Raw genomic sequence first — 12,630 nt, forward strand, 5'->3', positions numbered from 1 at the left:
CAGAATAGAGAACCCAGAAATGGACCCACAAACGTATGGCCAACTCATCTCTGACAAAGCAGGAAAGACTATCCAATGGAATGAAGACAGTCTCTTCAGCAAGTGGTGCTGGGAAAACTGGACAGCGACATGCAGAAGAATGAACCTGGACCACTTTCTTACACCATACACAAAAATAAACTCAACATGGATGAAAGACCTGAATGTAAGACAGAAAGCCATCAAAATCCTCGAGAAGAAGGCAGGCAAAAACCTCTTTGATCTTGGCTGCAGCAACTTCTTACTCAACACATCTCCAGAGGCAAGGGAAACAAAAGCAAAAATGAACTACTGGGACCTCATCAAAATAAAAACTTCTGCACGGCGAAGGAAATAGTCAGCAAAACTAAAAGGCAACCGACAGAATGGGAGAAGATATTTGCAAATGACATATCAGATAAAGGGTTAGTATACAAAATCTATAAAGAACTTATCAAATGCAACACCCCAAAAACAAATAAGCCAGTGAAGAAATGGGCAGAAGGCATGAATACTTTTCCAAAGAAGACATCCAGAAGGCACATGAAAAAAATGCTCAACATCACTCAGCATCAGGGAAATATAAATCAAAACCACAATGAGGTATCACCTCACACCTGTCAGCATGGCTCACATTAACAACTCAGGCAACAACAGATGTTGGTGAGGCTGCAGAGAAAGAGGATCTCTTTTGCATTTTTGGTGGGAATGCAAGCTGGTGCAGCTTTCTATACTCTGGAAAACAGTATAGAGGTTCCTCAAAAAGTTAAAAATAGAACTACCCTACGACCCAGCCATTGCATTACTAGGAATACAAGGATGCTGTTTTGAAGGGGCACATGCACCCCAATGTTTATAGCAGCACTATCAACAATAGCCAAAGTATGGCAAGACCCCAAATGTCCATCGATGGACGAATGGATAAAGATGATGTGGTATATCTATATAATGGAGTATTACTCGGCAATCAAAAAGAACAAGATCTTGCCACTTGCAACTACTTCAATGGAACCAGAGGGTATTATGCTAAGTGAAATTAATCAGAGAAAGACAAATATATGACTTCACTCATATGAGGACTTTAAGACACAGATGAACACAAGGGAAGGGAAGCAAAAATAATATAAAAACAGGGAGGGGAAGAGGACATAGGAGACTCTTAAACATGGAGAACAAACAGAGGGTTGCTGGAGGGGTTGTGGGAGGGGGGATGGGCTAAATGGTAAGGGCCACTAAGGAATCGACTCCTGAAATCACTGTTGCACCATGTGCTAACTAACTTGGATGTAAATTTGAACAATTAAAAACAACTGTTGCTCAAGAAGGTGATTCTCTGCGGCCTCCCTATGGTGCTCAGAGTAATACAAAGAGGTCTGGGTCCAGCCTGGCTCACGGAACCACAGCATGTCTGACAGACTTGAAATTGTTCACACATCATCAGAGTAGGGGATGTGGTGCCATGAGCCTGTTGCAACGTAGCCAACAAGCACGTGACGCTTGAGAATCCAGGGCATCCCAAAGCCACAACCCGCAAAGCCTTTTCCACACCTTCTCCCGTCCTTCCCATCATGAGATGCAGGGGAGAGTAATTGAGAGAAAAAATCGTGAGCAGTGATATTGCCTTAAACATGGGAAGGTGTTAAACGGGCTTTGGGCATTTTTGATGTTTGGCCGTAAGGGATAAAGCTCAGAACCTTAAAGTTCACCTCCGTTCACCAAAGATAAGGTAAATAAAGAGGTGAATCACTGGGTTCTACTCTTGAAGCCAAGACAACACTGAATGTTCACTATCTTGAGAATAAAAACTATAAAATAAACAAACCAACCATATATAATCCTAAAAAAAATAACACAGAAATACATTTTTGGCTGTGTCTTCAATACCTCAAAGGCACCCCAAACTCAACACATTCAAAATGAAATGCATCCACGCCCCCTGCGGCCAGCACCTGCTTCTCCTTTAGGGTCTCCGGTGTCAGAGTGGAGCAACATCACCCCCCAGTCACCAGGCCAAAGTCCTGACCCTCCCTTCTTCTCCTCTCTCTTGTCACTCCCCCATTTTAATTTTCCTGTCCTGTGCATCCCACACGCCTCCTGCCCTCCACCCCCACTGCCGGCCTTCCGTCTCTGACCTTCTCCCTTGTGATGGATTGTGATAGTCTCTACTGACGGTCTCCCTGCCTCTGATACGGACCCACATTTCATTCTTTGTGCACCTGCCACAGGAATTGCTCTACCGTGCAACTCTGACCACACCATCCCCAACGGAGGCACTGCTAATAGCTCCCCATTGCCTAGAATGTGAAGACCCATCTCTGTGACGTGTCTGCAAAGATGCTCCTGGTCTGTTCTTGCAGACGCAGGCACTCTGACCCCGTCTCCCACTACTTCCTTGCACACACAGGCACCTACAGCCAAAAGGAACCTCTGGAACCTTCCAAATGGTCCCCCCAAAGATGCTGTTTCCTCTTCCTAAATGACCTGCAACCACCTGGCAAACACAGATATCCTGGCTCGCACATCACCTCTACGAACCCTTTCTCGGCAACCCCCCCAAAGATAGTGGCACCATCTTCTGAGCTCCTCTGACCTTTTGTGTATTTTTTCAGAGTAGCACATCACTTACCCCTTTATAGGTTTACTGCTGTGAGGCTCCCCTTAAAGAAGATGGCCAGCATGACTCGGCAGACATGTGAAAAGATGCCCAACATCGCTAATCTTCAGGAAGATGCAAATCAAAACTACGAGGAGATACCACCCCTCCACACACCTGTCAGGACAGCCATTATTACAAAACAAAAGGTAAATGTCGGTGGGCATGCGGAGCAAAGGGGTCTCTGCCACCCTGTTGGTGGGAAGGTGAATTGTTGCAGCCACTATGGGAAACAGTATGAAGGATCCTCAAAACACTAAAAACAGAGCTACCCCTGATCCAGCGATCCCCCTTCTGGGTATAGATCCAAGGGAAATGAAATCACTGTCTTGTAGAGACACCTACACGCCAAGCTTTTGTGTGGCATACACATCACCCAAGACACAGATACAACAGGTCTGTCTGTGGGAGAATGAGTAGAGAAAATATGGCATATACACACACAATCGAGTATTACTCAGCCTTCAAAAAGGAGGAAATCTTACCATCTCTGACAACATGGATGGGCCTGGAGGACGTCATATGGAGTGAAATGAGCCAGAGACACAAAGACAAGCGCTGTGTGACCTCACTTATACGCGGACTCTGAAATAATCAAACTCATAGAAGCAGAGAGCAAAATGGTGGCATGGGGGGTGGCGGGAGCTTGGGAGGGAAAAGTGGGGAGATACTAATCAAAGAATAGGAAGTTTAATTTATGCAAGATAAAAACATTGTGGAGATCTACTGTACTGCAGGGAGCCTCTAGCTAAATACACTGCATTATATGCTTTAAATTTTGTAAAAGGATAGATCTTATGTGAAGTGTTCTTGTAATGATAAGAAGCAGCAGCAGGAGGAGGAGGAGGAGGAGGAGGAGGGAGGAGGAGGGAGGAGGAGGGAGGAGGAGGGAGGAGGAGGGAGGAGGAGGGAGGAGGAGGGAGGAGGGAGGAGGAGGGAGGAGGAGGGAGGAGGGAGGAGGGAGGAGGGGGGAGGAGGGAGGAGGAGGGAGGAGGAGGGAGGAGGAGGGAGGAGGAGGGAGGAGGGAGGAGGAGGAGGAGGGAGGAGGGAGGAGGAGGGAGGAGGGAGGAGGAGGGAGGAGGAGGGAGGAGGAGGGAGGAGGGGGGAGGAGGGGGGAGGAGGGGGGAGGAGGGGGGAGGGGGGAGGAGGAGGGAGGGGGGAGGAGGAGGGAGGGGGGAGGAGGAGGGAGGGGGGAGGAGGGGGGAGGAGGGAGGAGGGGGGAGGAGGGGGAGGAGGGGGGAGGAGGGGGAGGAGGGGGGAGGAGGGGGGAGGAGGAGGGAGGAGGAGGGAGGAGGAGGGAGGAGGAGGGAGGAGGAGGGAGGAGGAGGGAGGAGGAGGGAGGAGGAGGGAGGAGGAGGGAGGAGGAGGGAGGAGGAGGGAGGAGGAGGGAGGAGGAGGGAGGAGGAGGGAGGAGGAGGGAGGAGGAGGAGGAGGGAGCAGGAAGAAACTTTGGAAAGCCATGGGTATGTCTATGCCCTGATGGTAGTGATGGCCACATGCGTGCATACTTATCCCCAGACTCATTGAGTTGTACGTATTAAATATGTAAGGCTCTTTATATGCCAACCATACTTCAATAAAGTGCTTCAACAAAAAAGACAGTGACCTAGATGAGTCACAGGACAAAAGTTTGAGCTAATCTGGAAGTTCACTGAGATCGTGATCCATGGGTGTGGCTGAGCCCACTTGAAAGGGTGGGTTGGATTTGCACTGGGTGGGCTCTCTGGACTGGCTGGGCCAGGAGAGAAATGGAGGGAGAAATGGAGGGAGAAATGGAGGGAGAAATGGAGGGAGAAATGGAGGGAGAAATGGAGGGAGAAATGGAGGGAGAAATGGAGGGAGAAATGGAGGGAGAAATGGAGGGAGAAATGGAGGGAGAAATGGAGGGAGAAATGGAGGGAGAAATGGAGGGAGAAATGGAGGGAGAAATGGAGGGAGAAATGGAGGGAGAAATGGAGGGAGAAATGGAGGGAGAAATGGAGGGAGAAATGGAGGGAGAAATGGAGGGAGAAATGGAGGGAGAAATGGAGGGAGAAATGGAGGGAGAAATGGAGGGAGAAATGGAGGGAGATATGGAGGGGGAAAGCAGTCATGGCATTTATGCTTGCAAGGTCAGGGTGGCTCACATGGGCTGCTCATCTGCCACTCCCCTCCTTGGGGTGGGTCACATGTCGACCCACAACTCCTCCACCACCCTCAAGGAACCCCCCCTCACTCCTCTGACTCTGGGGGCTCCATGGCAAAGGTGCCAGTTTCTCCAGCAGGACACCACTCACTTCGTCGTGGCTGCAGGTGGTGGGAACCACCACAGGCTCCAGTCTCTCAGTGTGGGTACCAGGCTCATGCTACAGGCTCCCCAGCGCTCTTCCCCTTTCCTCCCATGACACCAGTCTGCACCTTCCTCGCCGTCTTCCCTGCAGACTTCGGCATTAGCCCTGAGGAACAAAACCCCACAGACGCTGTTTCATCAGCCCCCACAAGCGCATGACGTCAGGTCCCAGTAACAAATCCATCTCCTGTGCTTCTAATCTGATTGGACCTTGGCTAATACAGAATGTGGACCGAGAACGGGGATGACAGCTGCACTGGTATCTACAACTGCAAAACCAACGGCCCCCCAAACTTAGCAGCTTCAAGCAACAGCACACAATACCTGACAAAGCGGGTCAGGAATTTGAAAGCACACAATTCCTGACAAAGCGGGTCAGGAATTTGAAAGCAGCTCGGCTGGGTGTTTTAACTCGGAGTCTTTCATGAGGCTGCAGTCAGGAGAGTAACAAGGGCTTCAGTCATCCGAAGGCTCAACTGGGGCTGGAGGATCCCCTTCCAGGCTCACTCACATGCCTGCTGGAAGCTCCACCTCCTCGCCACACGGCCTCTGCAGAGGCTGCTGGAGCATGCTCATGACATGAAATCTGTCCAGGGAGAGCTGGTGATGAGCGAGATGACTGTCATGCCTTCCCGGACACTGTCTCAGAACTGGATCCCCCCTCTCCCGCTCTTCCATCAAAGTCTATGCAAGAGTAGGAAGTCATTAAATCCAGCCCATACTCAAGAAGAGGGAATCAAACTTCGCTTTTGTTTTTTTTTTAATTTTTTCAAGTTTATTTTTGAGAGAAACAGAGCGTGAGTGGGGGAGGGACAGAGAGAGAGGGAGACACAGAATCCAAAGCAGGCTCCAGGTTCTGAGCCATCAGCACAGAGCCTAATGCGAAGCTTGAACTCATGAAGTGAACCGTGAGATCATGACCTGAGCCGAAGTCTGGTGCTTAACAGACTGAGCCACCCAGGTGCCCCAAAACTTTGCTTTTTGAAATGAAGAGTATCAAAGAATTTATGGCCATATGCTAGCCCACTATCAAGACAGAGTGAAGCACAGGAGACGGCCAAGTACGTGTGACCTCACTTTACTCAGGGTAGGTCAACTCTTTTTGTTTCTTGTCTTCGCTGCATGGAGTGGGTGTTACATCCAACCAAGCCCTGCACATGGAAACAGAAATACAATTGTACCCCTTGGAGTTCTGGGACTCTTCCCTGCCTATAGATATTGCCTGAACCTGTAGCCACACACTAACACTTGCATTAAATAGATCCATATTTGCCAAGTGAATGGATTCCAACACTCAAGTATTTGCTCATTACCTGATATATTCATTCATATATATTCATTGAGCATCTATTAGGTGCAAGGTCCTAGACTAAATGGTGATGCATATGAAGACAAAATATAATCCCTATCTTTCAGAAGCCCTCACTTGGCTTAGTATCAATGAATCCTCAAGAAATCTCAACTAGCCCTAAGTTCCTAAGAGCAGAAGCCTGGCATCCTTTTAGGATGACAGCTTCTTGACATTCAGAATAGGGACCTTAGGGAGGGCAGGCCAATGTCCCTGGGGCAGATGCCTCAAAGTTAGAGTGCCCGTCCCTCAGGGGCAGTCACCAAGCCAGGTCTCCCAGGACCAGATGGAGTGAGTTGCGCCCAACCAAGTTGAGACAGTGGGGGAAGTCACGGACTGTCCCCTTGGTTCCCAGCTCCCATCTGGCCTTGGGACAGACAAGAGGAGGGAGTCAAAGTGACAGTGACGTGCACAAGCCCAATCCCTCCTCCCGCCTTACTCTGAGGCTATTTTGGGAACTGGTGCCCTAGATTTACTCCACGTCACAATAAAAGTTGTCACTGTAGAGTGGGGGGGGGGGGAGATAATATCAGATTTTCAGTTTAAAGGGCCACTGGGGTTTGTACAACTCAATTTGAGGAGCAGATCTGCCGTCTGGCATTTCCTTGAATGGCTGTCTAACCGAGGTTTGGGCAGCTCCTGTGATGGGAAGCTCACCCCTTTCTGAGGCTGTTCCTTGCACAGTGGGTCAGCTCTACTTTTGAAGGACCCCCCCACATCACCCCACAGAGACAAATGAACTTCTCCACACCTTCTACCCATTTGCCTTCATCTTCTTTTCTGGACTTGTCTGAAAGAAGTTCAATTCCCTTCCAACGACACCACCACCAGTAATAATAATGGGAATGAAAACTAACATTTCTGAAGGACTCTGTGTCAGACATGGGGCTGAGTGCCCTATTACATACGTCATTGATTCCTATGATAACCCCATGAGGTAGGTACTCTTAGCATCCCCAGTTTACAGATGGGGAGTCTGCATTATGTATCAAAAAACAAATACCAACTCTGTATTTTCAAGGCTAACCATACTTCCATTTTACCCAGTAGAGTAGACAAAGCATATCATTTGAGTCAGGCTGCCCCAAATTAAAACTTCTCCTGGCCTCTTATGAGCTGTACCACCTCCAAGCAGCAGTCACTTAAATATCTGAGCTGTGGCCATCCCTGGTCAACAGGGATGACATATGGTAAGGTCAGGAAAATTAAGGGTTGTTTGTGAAGAGCCTAGCGAATGCTTGTTTGATGCAGAATAAACACTTGGAGGGGCACCTGGGCGGCTCTGTCGGTTGAGCATCCGACCCTTGGTTTCAGCTCAGGTCATGATCTCACAGCTGGTGAGCTCGAGCCCTGTATCAGTCTCTGTGCTGATGGTGTGGAGCCTGCTTGGGATGTTCTCTCTCTCTCTCTCTCTCTCTCTCTCTCTCTCTGCTCCTCTCCCACTTGTGTGCTCTCACTCTCTCAAAATAAATAAACTTAAAAAACTAAAACAAGAATATTTGTGTTAGATTTCCATCAGTGTCCTAGATGCCGGTCCAACAGGCCAGAGTGGGTCCGTTCCTTGAATGCATAATATGTAGGACTGGGCATCATACTGTGTCTTCTGATAATCTCAAAAGAGACAAGGGTATGTGTCCCTTTCCCAGGGGAGGCACCCAGAGATGATAGGAGATCTTCCGGTGGCTGTGTCACACAGATGACTCACCCGTGCCCCACTGACTCAGAGCCCAAGGTCCTGCCTCTATGTGCTCTGATGAGAACTAACAGCCCCGTCATGTTCTTGGACAGTTTGTATTTGGGGCCCGATTCCAATGATCTATACTCATACCATTTAACTAGAACCTCTTGAGTCTTTAGATCACAAACCGTTGACAATTGCATCCCTCTTCCTTTCTCTGTGGACCAGCACTGGCTTTGGAGACCAGCTCGCCATGCCCTCGACCCAGTGAGGAAATACTGACTGGTGCTTCGCCCTCACGCACAGCACCGGTTAACCACAAATCCCGTCTGTCCCGCACCTTCAGCGTGTTTCATCTGCCAGCTTCCCTCTGGCTCCACCATCACCCTGCCGTCTGGGCCCCTGTCATCCGGTCCCAGACAAGCACGAGATTCTCGTTAACGCTGGGCTCCCCCTTCTTCTCGTTTTACCTCTTCACCCTGGTCCTCACCAAGCAGCCAGAGTGAACTTTAGAAAATGCAAACCTTGCTCCTGTCTGCAAACCCTTCACGGACACCCACAGTTCTCAGGTCAACGACCGAAACCTCTAACCCCACCTGGCGGCCTTCACGGTCCCCCTGGTGCCTCTCTCCTCGGAGACCCTTGGGGGACCCCTCTTGCTGCACTGCTGTCCTGGCTCCCCGAGCTCCAGCTGCATCCAGTCCCGGAAACTGTGGCCCCTACTGCAAAGGGGATCCGTGTGTGGCGTCCTCAGCCCGGAGCACCCCCCTACTTCCTCTCTCTGCTTGCTTGATCGCCCCATATCCCCCAGACCTCAGCAAGGCTAAGGACATGCACTCTGGAGCCCACTGCCTGGTCCGGCCCTGCCATTCGCTAGCCGTGGGACCTTGGGCAAGTAATCCACTTAACCTTTCTGCGTCTCAGCATCCCCACCTCTTAAAATGGGCCTAACAGCAGCAACATATAATACGGCTGCTGCGAGAATAACGTGTAACGCAGAACAAGAAAACTCAGTCTCGCACATAGTAATGCTCTGAAAGCATTAGTAATTATTATTACATAATAACAATGTTTGGGAGAGCCTTCTCTGAGCCCTCAGATTAGGGCAGGGAGTCAGGGACACAGTGCGCGTGTGTGTGTGTCGCACACATGTTAAAATAGAGACCCTGCATGTTCCCAGTGTAGAAATTATCTGCTTTGTAATTGTACCCTTATCTGGTGATTATGTGCATCATATAAGCCCCTTCCACAAATCGTAAGGTCCAGGAGGACGGAGATTCGAGCTGCCTTTTACTCCCCAACTTTGACCCCCGCCCCCCCCCCCGGGCGTCTGGCCCAGCAGGTGGCCCTCCTGGGAGCTCAGTGGGTATTTGCCGCACATGTGAATGTGCACGTCGAGCACGGCAGGCCTGTCTTCAGGCAGGTCACACACACCCAGGACACCATCACCCGTCAGCTCTACGTCACCACAGTGACACTGTCACTGGTTTGCCAGCATGCATTCAGGTTATGGGTTTAGAAGAAAAGACGGTGGCCGTGATTAGGGAAGTCCCAAACTCAAACCTGAGTCGGACACTGGCCCTGTGGATCTTCTCTGGGTCTCCAGATCAGTCCTTAACACCTTGGAGCTTCCTTTTGGGCACGTTGGGCAAAGGGCAGACAGGGAGAGAAGATATTACCACCTGCCCAAAATCATAAGATGGTAAAAACAAAAACAAAAACAAAAACAAAAAAAAAACGACATCTGTAGAGCAGTGACCATGTTCCAACTAAAGTCCTTAAGTCTTTCCCATGATTGTCCCACTTGAACCCTCACAACAAAGCCACGAGGCAGGGGGCATCCTGTCTCCCGTGTTCTAGAGGAGGACGTGGAAACCTTGGGTGATTGGTATCCCACTCAAGGTCACAGGAACCGGAAGACACCACATTGGAACCCACCCTGTGTGGACCCGAGCCGAGCCCTTCATCGTCTTTCCCTCGGCCTCACGCCAGATACTTCAGAGGCAGCGGGTGGGGGTCCTGGGCTGGAAGCACCTGCTGGTGAGGGAGGCGGCCTTGCGCAAGGAAGCCCGCGCCCCTCTCCGCACACACGCGTGCACCCCCACCTGCCGCCTACGGCTTCCCCACCAGCACTTCTCTGGCTCAACTACTGACACCATCCACTATCCAATAAGCATCAGGGTCTAATCAAGAGAGATTTTCTAAGAATAGCCTTTATTTTCTTCACACCATTGGCTAATATTGTCCCCCAGCTACACAATCTAATCAGAATTCTTGCTGATTTGAAAGCAAATATAATAACAATAAGAACACTACTTATTAGCATGCAGCTTAGAAAGTGGCTCATCCCAAAAGTCTCTTCTTTTTCCACATGAGAAGTCTGGAGATGGCTCAGATGAGCCAGAAATTACTCGGAGAAAGGAAAATTGGACAGATATCGGAAATCACAGGAACCCCACAGAGAGATCAGTGGTCTGCCTTTGCTGCTGGGGGGGTGGGTTGGAATGACATCAGGAGACCATTGTGGTGTCTCCTGATGGGGGCGCGGGCTGGGAGGTCGGGGAAGGGTCTGGAAGTACAAGGGGCCCCAACAAGCCTGCTATCCTTAATGGTGCCCGGAGGGCGCACCCAGGGGCGCTGGCCTATCATTTCTCACCCTCCTGGAAACCTTCACATTCTATTTCATAGATAAGGGAAGTGGGGTTCAGGAGGCGCGATAACTTGCCCAAAGTCACAACAGTTGTAAAGGGCAGAGGCAGAATGCACATAGCCATGTCCCCAAGTTCAATGTTACAGCGTGTGTAATCACAGAGCATTAAGGTCTGTCTCCTCTCTGTGTATTCCATATCCCCACGCACTCTCACGGCATTCAGTATGAGCTGTGGGCTGACCACCTCCAGCTCGGATTTCTTTCTAGTCCAGACCTCCCTTGAGAGTTTCAGGCTTGCAATTTTCATGTGCGTCCCTGACATCTCCAAATACTTAGATTTCCAACAGGAATCTTAGACTCGACACTCCCCGAACTCAACTCCTGAGCTCACCCCAAAGCTCCCTCATCCGGCAGCCTTCCCCGCTGCAGAGGCCGGTCCCTCCGTCACCCACACTCACAGCAGAGAGCACGCCGTTCGCTCTCAGCCTCGCCCACACCCACCACCCAGCCAGTCCTGTCCTCCTCCCTCTGGCCACATCAGTCCATTTCAATGACATCACAGCAAGTTCTCTCTGCTTCCACTCTTCCCCTCCTCGAGTCTTTTTTTTTTTTTTTTAATTTACTTGAGAGAAAGAGAGAGTGTGCACAAGCTGGGGAGAGACATAGAGAAAGGGAGACAGAGCCCAGCAGGCTCCACGCTGTCAGCACAGAACCCCATGGAGGGCTCAAACTCCCGAACCATGAGATCATGACCTGAGCTGAAATCAAGAGTCGGATGCTTACCCGACTGAGCCACCCAAGTGCCCCAGCTCTCTTCTGGAGTCTGTTCCCTACTCACCCCTTGGAATGCAATGCAACCTCCTCAAATGACCTTGAACGTCCATCTGAGTCAGATAGCCCTTTTCCTCACTGTGCTCCAGGCACACTTCAGATTTTTTTTTTTTTAATATTTTTGAGACAGAGAGACAGAGTGCAAGTGGAGAAGGGGCAGAGAGAAAGGGTGACCCAGAATCCAAAACAGGCTCCAGGCTCTGCGAACTATCAGCACAGAGACCAACACGGGGCTCGAACCCACGAACCACCAGATCCTGGCCCGAGCCAAGTCGGACGCTTAACCGACGGAGCCACCGGGGCACCCCTCTACTTCAAATTCCTGAACACACAAACATTCTTTACGCATCACGTCATCACATAACCTGAATTTAATCTTGTACCTCTCCTGCTTTCTCCACTGGCTGTTACTCTCCCTCTAGATCTCCAAGTGAACGTCATCTTCTCCGAGAGTCCCCCCCCCCCCCCCAGGCGTAGAATCTCCAGGATGCGAGGCGTTTTCCACATGCTGTCCGGTCTCATCCTTGGTTCTTTTTGCTCATGGACCATTTAGTTACTATTCTTTGCAACGGCTCCATGGAATAGCCATATTTCCCCCTGTTTTGGGAGAAAACCAAGCGGCTTAGTAACTTGTCCAGGGTTGCGGAGCTAAGAAATTGCAGCACTTGAACCCAAGCCATCCTGACTCCAGAACCAACACCCTGTTCACTGAGCCAGCCTGCTGCACGGGTGCCCTCAGTGTCACATACGTCTCTCTCTTTTCCTTCTCCCTTACTCAGCGACTTGTAGCTTAACTGAACGTGCGCATCACCAGCCCTCTGTGCTCTGTTCATCTCTTCTGCGCTAGTAAACCGAACTGGGATTGTTCAGACGAACTCTCAGCTTCTTCACAAAGGGGGCTGATGGGGCGGGGGGGGGGGGGGAGTCTCCCGGGTGGCTCTGTCAGTGAAGCGTCCAACCTGGGCTTAGGTCATGACCTCACAGTTCATGAGTTCGAGCCCCACATCTGGCTCTGTGCTGACAGCTCACAGCCTGGACCCTGTTTTGGATTCTGTGTCTCCCTTTCTCTCTGCCCCTCCCCTGTTCACGTTCTCTCGAAAATAAATAAAAGTTAAAAAAAATT

General features: G+C 50.4%; 1 long non-coding RNA gene across 1 annotated transcript in view; it reads right to left on the reverse strand.

The window, feature by feature from the left end:
• Positions 1–12,630, reverse strand: part of LOC109495294 — a 47,913-nt gene that overhangs the window by 32,012 nt on the left and 3,271 nt on the right. The window lies entirely within an intron of this gene.

This window comes from Felis catus, chromosome E3, assembly GCF_018350175.1.
Source record: "Felis catus isolate Fca126 chromosome E3, F.catus_Fca126_mat1.0, whole genome shotgun sequence".
NCBI lineage: Eukaryota > Metazoa > Chordata > Mammalia > Carnivora > Felidae > Felis > Felis catus.